This window comes from Pinus tabuliformis, chromosome 8 (assembly GCF_031772625.1).
Source record: "Pinus tabuliformis cultivar Carrire ecotype Pingquan chromosome 8, CPIR1, whole genome shotgun sequence".
In the NCBI taxonomy this organism is placed as follows: Eukaryota; Viridiplantae; Streptophyta; class Pinopsida; order Pinales; family Pinaceae; genus Pinus; species Pinus tabuliformis.
In genome coordinates this window covers 2,069,919,678-2,069,931,150 of record NC_142294.1, presented here as the reverse complement: position 1 = coordinate 2,069,931,150, position 11,473 = coordinate 2,069,919,678, and the positions used below count along the sequence as shown (strand labels likewise).

Here is an 11,473-nt window from a genome sequence, read left to right as displayed (position 1 = left end):
AATAATTTTTATTTGCACGCACACACTATTAACAATAATCTTAAGGTATATAAACCTAAATAGATATAAAATTGTAATAGTGTAGATTTTAGATTTTTAGGCATAGTTTTATCAGATTTGTTATGATGAACTATCCAATGGAATATCCACAACAATTTACAAATCAATTCAACACATTTTTTTTTTGTCATTAAAAAGCTAAAGTATTAAATCCATTCTCATCGGTTCTCATCTCTTCTTTGATACAATATACGTTTTTCACAACAATACACTCATCATCACATTGGTCATGCCATCATAATCCTTAAACCATATTGACATATCCACCATTTTAAGTATTAATGAAATCTTCTTGGAGAATCTTGGAAACCTTGTATTCTTGAATCACCATTTGAATCCATGTGTTATGAGCGATTTTGATCCTTGACATCACATTCATCATTCATATTTAGTTTGTTAAGATCTCACCCTTGCCATAAATCATTAGATTGCTCATCATTATCTCTACTTTTGTGATTTCAAAACACCAAAACAACTAGTGTTGAGTTATGAATGTAAATTGTAATGGCATTGGAAATTCATTAGTGATATTGATTGTTCATATGTGGTTCAATACTAATTTTTAAATGTAAGAGTAGACATATAGAGAACCCAAGGAAATTAGATCATCTCTCTTTTTCATGTGCATATATTCCATCTTTCTAAAGACCTCTAACATGTTAGTTCATAGTATACCTCTAACATTTTAGTTCATAGTATATTTGTTGTATTGGAAACATGTATGTTTGTTATTGGTCATGACATGGTTATAGTGATGGTATCTAATATTTAGCTACTATTTGAGCCATGGAAAATTTTAGGGGCTAATATTAGCCCAATGGGCTAATTTTCCATAATTTTTCCACAAAAAAGATTCACCAATTTTCAATTTTTATAAAAGACGAGTCGCCCAAATTTTAGAATATAAAATTATTTTACCTTAAAAATCTCCAACATTATATAGAGACTATACATAAAATCATTATAAATTTGAATAATTTTACAAATATATCAATAAACATTTTATAGTTTGCATATTAGGGATTAGTGAAATTCCCCAATGTTTTTAAACTTCAAGAAAAATTTCCATCCTTAAAATTTTCCTTGATTTGCGCTAATCCTACATTGGCCTATTAACCATGTAGTTTGTAATTCATGACATCTCTATTGTTGTAATAGATATTTGATATTAAAAAAAATATTACTTAAAATTACAATCCATGAATTTTTTACATGTTTGGTCAAACTTGGTGTAAAATAATGAGTACATTTAACATAAAACATTTTTTTGTAAATCAATGAAATTTTCTAACTTGCATATTCGTGATCAATATTAAATAATAAACTTTGTTAGTCTAAAAAAACTTAAATTAACATTACAATATTGAGAAATGTGATTCTATTCATTTAAAAATTTATGGATCATTAACCCTAATTTCTTTGTTCATTTCACTTTTTTCATCACTCCTTTAATTTCTTTTTCTTGTTTCTAATAGCATTGATATCCCTAAAGTAATACATCATATGCCCAATATTTTTAGAATACCACTTATCTCTCTCTCCTATTTCCTCCGTATGAGATATATCATTTGCAAAATTAATGGTTGCAGCAACATTCATTGATCCTTGGTTGGGGTTCTTAAGCAAGTGTGCAGAATGTAACATAATTGTTGTTATCATATAATATATAAGAACAATTGTGTTACATTCTCTATGACTTGCATAAGAATCCCTTGCCGGACTGCAAATTCTTGTAATAAGCGTTATCGAATTGACGAGGAGTTGTGGGATCCATGTTGATGGCAATGGTAGGATCCACGTTCCAAAAGCACATCTGTTGGAGTTGGGTCCGAGGCTCTACGAGGACTGAAATTATAGATTCTGTTTGCAAATTGGTTGCCGTGGGAAAATCCCAAGGTGCGGGCTCCTCGAAAAACAAAAGAATTGCATGTTACTAATATTATTTTATCACTAACTTGTCTAGCTTAATTGGAGATCGCATTAATTTAATGTAAACTGTAAATTCCCATGTTCAAATCGCTCGATTAACCTATGCATGCGGGAGGAAAAAAGAAATAGTAATTTAGCATTACTATCCGTAAGTCATGAAGACAATATTTTTGTTTATCTTTCTTATAAAACGTTAAAACTAGCATACATCTATGTTGATTTGGGTTTTACCCAGCATGGGCCAAGACATATCGTACAAGTAATGAGTTCTTTGAGACCCATGTTGAAATTCAAGTTGTAAATCTCAATGTGCACTTTTTTTCACGAAAAAAAATCTCAATGTGCACTCTATCCTTAACAGATCCAAAGATCCAGATTATGTACAACAACGATCCAGATTATGTACAACAATGTAATGACGATAATGTTAAACACATAAGCATTCAAGAACTGTCAAAAATCTCCACTTAGGCTCCACCTCTTGCAGATTAACTGCCATTTACTGTACACTACTAATTTTCATTATGTTCAGAATTGTCAAAGTGGTTGTCGAGTTTAAAACTAGGCCTTTCAAAAAGATTGCAGATTTTGAAATAAATGTACTCTTTTAATGAGGGAAACCATTTTCAACTTGGAACCTATAGCAAAAGAACAACTAGAAATAGACACAAGGAATGCATTTTGTCTCGAATTCAATCCCTCTCTGTATAGAGAGCAACACAAAAAAAAAAACATAACATATCTATATGTAAATTAGTAACCGTAATTTAATTATTCATATTTATTATGTAGATAAAAGGGATTTGTTTTCTATGGAATATTTTAGAATATTTTTAATAATTTTTACAAATTAAAAGTTAAGATTTATTTTAAAATAGTTATGCAATTAAATAAAGAAAATGTTTCAATTAAAACTACGCTGAATAGAATTGTTGAACAAGTAGCACAATATCTTGAAAAACACGAGCCTGTGTTGCAATCTGTGCTAGGGTTTGAGTTAGGGCTTGGCGCTGGTAACCATGGCGGGTCGTGGAGGAGGGAGTTCTGCTCACTCCTATAGTCAAATAACCGCGAATAGAAACAAGGAAATTGATCTGCATCGTTTCAAGAAACCAACAGAGGTGATAACTGAGGATACTAACACAGGAAATACCGAACCTCACGAACAGAGAGCGAATCATGAGGAAGATAGCATGGAGAAGAGAAAAGAGGGCAACAGTCAAAAAGCTGCACCTCTGAGGGTGACAGGCGTCTATAATCCCAAGTCGACCCTCACTCCTTGGGTCGTTTTAAGTGACCCAACACTATAGGTGCATAGAGATCACATGACTGAACATGCGATCATATGCATATTTATGGGGATTTGGCCAATAGAGAAGGCCTTACATGCATGGATAAAGAACCACTGGAAACCTAAAGGGGAAATAAACCTTCACCTCGGATTCAAGAGTTTCTTTACAATGGTGTTCACAAGCTTAGAAGATAAAGACAGAGTGTTTGAGGGAGGACCCTATTTCTACGTTGTTGCAGGCCTTTACATGCGACCATGGGTGATGAACTTTATCCCAGAACGAGAAACGTTCACCTCAGTATCGGTATGGATACGAATTTACTCCCTTCCTTTAGATTATTGGTTGCCAGAGTCTTTAAAGGCTATCGGCAATAAACTAGGGCATTTTATAAAGATATCAGATGTGACATTAAGAGGCAAATACACTTCCTTCGCCCGGATCTGTGTGGAAATGGACCTATCTGGGGCACTCCCAAACGAGATCATTTTTGAAGTCTATGATGAAGAATGGGTGCAGGCAGTGGATTATGAGCATGTCCCATTTAAATGCCGTAAGTGCCATGAAAACGGGCACCTTTACAGAGATTGCACATTCAATAAACTGGAAGGCAACAAAAAAACCATCACAAGTAAAGATATTGAGGGTTTCACTAAGGTGGGGGGTAAGGGGAAAGGAGGAAATCAGAACCTAAAGAAAATCAACTAGGATGGACAATTGAGCCACAATAGTTTCAAAATCTTAGAAGAAGATATAGGAAACAACGGGGAAAACCAGAAATCAGAAACTAAAACCAATGAGAAGGATAGGGATACTAGCATGGAGGACATACTAGAGAACAACCAACAACAGGATGATCCACCGAGCATTGTGGAGCTCAGCAGGGACCATGAGATGACCCCAAGTGAGGCAGGAATGGAGGATTATGAACTACATGAGATTCTTGAGAAGGAAAACTTGGATCTGGAAAAGTTTCTGAAGCAGGGTATTACCAAAGGAGTTGACTCCCTGCCAAAAGAGGAGTTTGACAGGGTTCAATAGCTCTTCCTATGGCGATCACAGTCGAAGAGTTCTGGAGTCAAAAGAAACCATGACAGCCAGGAAAATAGAGGGATGAAGACAATGGAGGAAACACAGGGGCACTCTTCCAAGAACCCGGGTAGGAAAAGAGGAAGGAAAAGACAAAATGAGCTGCTGACAGAATGTGGAAAACTCATGATCAACTCAGGTAAGATGAAAGATCTCACCAGTTACTCTTTTACAAACCTATCTTAATGAAGTTTATAACATGGAATATTAGGGGCCCAGGAAGTAGAAGGAAATAAAGAAATCTCAGTAGTAGAATAAAAGAAGAAAAACCAGACATAATTTTCATTCAGGAAACAAAGTGCTCAATGGATAAAATTAGAGAAATCCACAGCAAATGGTTAAGCAAGTATGAGTATCTAGAGGTTAAGGCAGAAAACTCAGTAGGAGGGATTCTGATGCTTTGGGATCCCCAAAAACTTGGAATATTGGATGCAGAAGTGTCTAGGAACTATCTTTCACTGGTAATACAACCCGTGGGTGATAAGGAATTTTACATGATCACAAATGTCTATGGACCTCAAAAACTAGAAGACAAACTCAAGCTTCTCACTTCCCTTGAGGAGCTAAGAGAGAGACATACTGATATACCCTGGATTCTGGTAGGATATTTCAATATGACCAAATCTCTTACAGAGGAAAAGGGTGCCACCAAAACACTAGGTAGAGATTCCACTTCCTTCTAGAACTTTATAAATAAAATGAGATTAGTGGATGCTAAAACATTAAATGGCACTTTCACTTGGAACAGTAAGAGAGGAGGGGCTTCTCAAGTTGCCTCTAAACTGGATAGATTCTATTCTAAATAACTTTTTTTTTCTTTTTTTTTTGTAAATATTATGTTAAAAATAATATCTATTTGGAAAATAAAAATAAAACACCTGAATATAATAATAAACCAAAAATTAATATAAAATCATTTTAATACATAATCTTTTAAACCATGGAAATATTTGATATTCAATTCTTTTAATTCCTCTTAATGTTTGATAAATCGAACAAAAGCAATGAATAAAAAAAACAAAAAATAGTGAATTAATGATAGGAATAGATGACGAGTCTAATAAGAAATTGGGAATGTATGATCCATAATTAATTACAAGAGAGATCTATCATATTTCCTTGATGCAAGCCCTTCTTAGAAACTAGAGGAGTAAGTTAATGGGTCGATGAAACACCCTTCGGGTTTCGCGCCCCCTCACCGCTGGTGAGGTCGTTCCAGCAAATTGGTCCCATCCCTAGCCAACATTGACAACAAGTAGGTCCTTCCCAAATGTTAACATTAACATCTTTGTTTCCTTGCTTGTCATTTGGATACTCTATTTGTAGAGCTCCCATTTGCAGGTGTCTCATTGGACAACACGATGGGTAACCTAACTCACGCAGCTACACACCTTGAACTCACACCTTCATCTGTCTAAATTCCTTTCGATCTGAGATCATTTTGAAATCCCCTGCATGCTCAGATAGTGAAAATTGAAACCTGCTTGCAAATATCGGTCCAATGTTCAATGCGAGTAGCAATAAGAAATGTCATGAGTTGCAGATTCTAGGTTTGGTTAATAAGCATGCACCCTCAAATGGATAAAATTTAAACTACCTGTGTTGATCAGATTGCAAATATCGTTCCAATGTTCAACATGAATGGAGCTTAAATTCCGTAAATAACATGAAAACAACATGATAGACATTTATACCTGGACGTCGCTCATATTGTAAATTCAAAATAGGAAATGTGAAAGCCCATGTAGATTCCAAGTCTGGTTAATAAGCATAATGTTTGTTTTTCTATTGTTTTTGATGGTGCTAGTCAAAACCCAATTACTAAAACCCAATTTGTAAAACCTGGAATCCTCCACATTACTAAAACCCAATTTATTAATACTATTATATAAAGTAAATGTTGCTTTGGGTTGCACACAACTGGTTGTTGCTTGTCCGTCAAGGTTAGGAGAGCACCAAAGTTTATTCAGATTGTGATATAAAGGAAATGTTGTTCAGGGTTGCACACAATTGTTTTTGACCCAAAATTTCTTGTTCAAATGTTGTGGAAACTCATTGGTCAACCATTACGACAACTTGCTTGTTAACGTTAGTTAACCATTGTAGCAACTCACTGGTTAACTTTTGTGGAAACTCGTTGTTTCATCGTTACGACAACTCACTGGTTGATCATTGAGGTAGATCGTTGGTTTACCACCGTGGAAAAATGCTAGTTTATAGTTGGGAGTCCTTACCATTGTGGAAACTCGGTGGGTCACCATCGTGGCAACTCACTGGGTCACTATTGCAACACATTCTGGGTTACAGTTCCAACAACTCATTGAGTTAGAAAATGGTAAAGAAAGTCAAATGGGAAACAAAATCAATATTTTAATAACCAAACTTTATAACCATAACCCTCCTAGTGCAAGACCCTAAATAAAATATTATCCTTTTTAGAATGGATTTAGATTGGTTTGAAATACATGGAAAACACATGGAGATTGATCAGATTGCAAAAATCCCTTCAACTATAATTGGAGACTTTATTAGAGGAAAGGAAATGAACCTAGATGCTCCATTTTCTTTCACCTAGGTATAAAATAAATGCCTAGGCTCAAGGCCTATTGGTTCCTTACTATATCAAGTGTAAGTTTTTTAGAGATGTATTGTTTAAATGTTGGTATTAATAGTGCTCGATCATTTTTCATGGATTCATATTACTTTTCAACTTTTTTAGGTAGCTATGTGTAGGAGCAAACAATCTCACAGCATAAACTAAATCAACATACACAGAACAAACCAACATAAAAAACACAAATATTTTAACGTGGTTCACCCAACCAATCTGGGCTACATCCACAAAACAGAGGCATCAGCAATCTTATTATTCAACAGGAGATTACAACAACATAATTCCTCACACCCTCTCAGCTCCAATATCCTCTACGGGCTTACATTTTATAGCTGGGAGTAGAAAACTGAATCATAAATTCTCTCACAACAAATATAGGATGCAATAACTCCTCCTCAGGAATAACTGGAGCTAACTTAGCAACAAATCCTATTGTTGTCACATTCATGAGATTTTTTCCAAAATTAATTAACAGAAAATCTCAACAATCTCCACCTTGACAACAATTAGCCTGATACCCTATTCCTTTATTATTTTATCTTTTCTGCAAGCCAAGAGAAGCCAAACACCAACGTAACTTCTCTAACAAAACTGATTTCGTGAACATGTCTGCACAGTTTTCCTTTGTATGCACTTTTTCAAGAGAGACTCCCCTTTCAGTGATAACTTGTTTTACAAAATGGTACTTGATAGGTATATGCTTTGATTTACTATGATAGGCCGGAATCTTAGCCAAATGAATTGCACTTTGACTATCACAAAATAACTTGATGTTGTCCTGTAACCTACCAAACTCCAAACAAACCTTTCAACCAAATCGCTTATTTGCAAGCATGTGAAGCAGCTATGTATTCTGCTTCAGTAGTGGATAAAGCAACAATGTTCTGTAGCTTTGACATCCAGCTAATAGCTCCACCTGCAAGAGTAAATACATACCCTAATGTTGACCTTCTCTTATCCAAATCACCTGCAAAATCGGAATGAACATATCCACAAACAAATTCACTACTCCTGTTATAAGTGATACAATAATCACTTGTGCCTCTCAAATACCGAAGCACCCATTTCACTGTTGACCATTGTTCTTTTCCTGGATTTGCCATATACCTGCTGACAACCCCAACTGCATGTGAAATATCCGTTTGAGTACAAACCATCGCATACATCAAACAACCTACTACATTGGCATATGGAATTCAAGACATATTCTTTTTCTTCATTTGTATTAGGACATAAACTAGAAGAAAGCTTAAAATGGGAAGCTAAAGGGACTGACACAGGCTTCACATTGTTCATACCAAACCTCAAGAGTATTTTCTCAATATACTTCTATTGTGATAGCCACAGCTTACCATTGCTCCTGTCTCTGAAAATCTCCATGCCCAAAATCTGTCTTGCTACTCCTAGATCTTTCATATCAAATGTCCTAGCCATCTGAGCCTTTAACCTGTTGATCTCTATTATGCTTTTTCTTGCTAAAAGCATATCGTCAACATACAACACTAAGATAATGAACATGCCATTACTTAATTTCTTAAAGTAAACACAATGATCATATTCACTTCTTATATAATTTTGACTCATCATGAAAGAAATAAATTTCTTGTACCATTATCGAGGCGACTGCTTCAGACCATACAATGATTTCTTGAGCCTGCAGACAAATTTCTTGTTGCGATTTTGAACAAACCCTTCCGGTTGTTCCATGTAAATTTCCTCATCTAAATCTCCATGTAAAAATGCAGTTTTAACATCTAGTTGCTGTAATTCTAAATCAAGTAAAGCAACTAATGCTAATACAATTTGAATTGAAACAATTTTTACAACTGGTGAAAATATCTCATGAAAATCAATGCCTGCTTTCTAAGAAAAACCCTTTGCAACCAACCTTGCTTTGTACCTATCCTCTGTATCATCAACACCCCTTTTCAATTTGTAAACCCATTTACATCCCACAGTTTTTCTGCCTTTAGGAAGTTCTACCAGATCCCATGTGCCATTCTTGACTAATGCCATCATCTCGTCCTTCATAGCTTCTTTCCACTTTTCACTTTTAGAACCTTCTATAGCTTCTTGATAGCATAAAGGTTCATCATGATTAGCGGTTAAAGAAATTGAAGTAACATAATCATCATACCTTTTAGGAGGACGTTTGATTCTTGTGGACCTCCTTAAAGATGTTTCTGGTACTTCCACAATTTGCTGATTATTATCTGTTGGAACTGCTTCATGATCTGCATCTGAAACATGTTCATGATCTGCATCTGAAACTTGTTCATGATCTTCATCTGAAACTTGTTCATCTTGACTATCATCAGTATTTGAACTGGTTTCAAACTGAATGTGTTGAAGCTTAGATACATTATCCTGTTTCAATTTATCATCTACATCTGGATTTTCAAGTGAAGATTCATTAAATTTAACATCTCTGTTAATGATGATCTTGTGAGTAGTAGGATCCCACAACCTGTATCCCTTAGTCCCATCACCATATCCAACAAAGATATATCTTTTTGATTTAGGATCTAATTTAGAATGCTGATGTTTCAGAACTAGAGCATATGCATCACAACCAAAAACTTTAAGTTTAGAATAATCACAAGGATGACCTTTCCATACCTCTTGAGGAATTTTTCATCCTATTGTAGTTGATGGTGATCAATTTATCAAATAGCAAGCTGTAGAAACTGCTTCTGTCCACAATTCCTTCTGCAAATTGGCGTTACTAAGCATACTTCTTGCTCTCTCTAAAAGAGTCTTGTTCATGTGTTTAGCAACTCCATTTTGCTGAGGAGTATATACAGTGGTTTTATGTCTTTCGATCCTAGCATCCTTACAATAATTATCAAATTCTTTTGAAGTAAACTCACCACTATTGTCAGTTCTTAAACATTTAATGGTTTTCCCAGTGATGTTTTCAACTAATGCTTTAAATTGTTTGAAAACTGTGAATACATCAGACTTCTTCTTTAACATGTATACCCACACTTTTCTAGAGAAATCATCAATAAAAGATACAAAATATGACGATCCTCCATATGAGGTTGTAGGAGATGGACCCCAAACATCAAAATGGATATAATCAAGGATTCCCTTACTAGTATGTTTTCCAGTTTTAAACTTGCTTTGTTTCCCAAATAGACAATGTTTGCAGAAATCTAACTTAACGGACTTTAAATTAGGAAGTAACTTACGAAGATAAAATATTTAAACCTCTTTCGCTCATATGGCCCAACCTTTGATGCCATAAATGAATAGAATTACTGTCGTTTTCAGATACTGTAGAAACATGATCTGACTCTGTTCTTCCTTCTAACTGAAAAAAGATTTCCAACCTTCTTTGCTTTCATTACTAGTAAAATTCCTTTATAAACTTTCATTACTCCACCTTGAATAAAAGTTTTATATCCATTAGTGTCTAGTACTCCTAGTGAAATGAGGTTTTTTCTTAGTTCAGGTACATGTCTTACATCAGTTAGAATTTTATTTGTCCCATCAAACATTTTAAGCTGGATGCTTCCAATTCCCATAATGTTACATGTGACATCATTTCCCATGTAAACTACTCCATCATTGATTGTTTTATAACTTTTAAACCATTCTCTATGAATGCACATGTGATTTGATGCACCAGAATCTAACAGCCAATGTTGATCATGATTAGAAAAATTAACTGATAACACTTCATCACTCATACCTGAAATGGATGTTGAACCTGTATCTGTCGTGTTTGCTTCTTTCTTCTCTGTCGAAGAGTCTTCTTTGGATGTTTGCTGTCTCTTCCAATAGTCCTTCTTCAAATGTCCCGATTTGCCACAAAACCAGCACTTTACTTTACTCTTCTTCCCTTTCGATTTTGACCGCGATTTGTCGTGCTTACTGAAGCATCTTTCTTTAGAATGTCCTCTGACCATCATTGCTTCTGATGTAGAGGTTTCTGAATTTGACCTCTTCCTTGTTTCTTCGGACAACAAAGCTCCAACAACATCATCAAATTCAAGGGTTTCTGATGAACTAAGACTTATAGAAGTAACAAAATGATCCCATGACTCGGGCAATGAGCATAATAAAGTTATAGCTTTATCTTCTGATTCAAATTTTACTTCTATACTTTCTAACTGCACCAGGAGAGTATTAAAGGTATTCAAATGATCAGTAATAGATGTACCTTCCTTCATGCGCAAACTGTACAACTGTCGCTTCAGAAGAATCCTATTGGTTAAGGATTTCGTCATGTACAAATTTTCAAGCTTTTTCCACAAACCAGCAGCAGTTTTCTCTGACACGATGTTAAACAAAACATCATCCGCCAAACACAATCAAATGCCGCTCAGTGCTCTTTCATCCAAGTCACTCCATTCATTATCTGTCATGGTGTAAGGTTGTTTAGCTTTTCCCAACAAGGCCTTCGCCACGCCTTGTTGCACGAGTAGATCATACATCTTCACTTTCCAGATCTCGAAGTTGTTTTTGCCATTGAACTTCTCGATCT

General features: G+C 35.1%; 1 pseudogene; it reads right to left on the bottom strand.

Moving 5' to 3' along the window:
* Nucleotides 1-1,750: 1,750 nt before the first annotated feature.
* The window catches only part of LOC149244779 (peroxidase 51-like), a 59,365-nt pseudogene continuing 49,642 nt past the window's right edge, over nt 1,751-11,473 (bottom strand).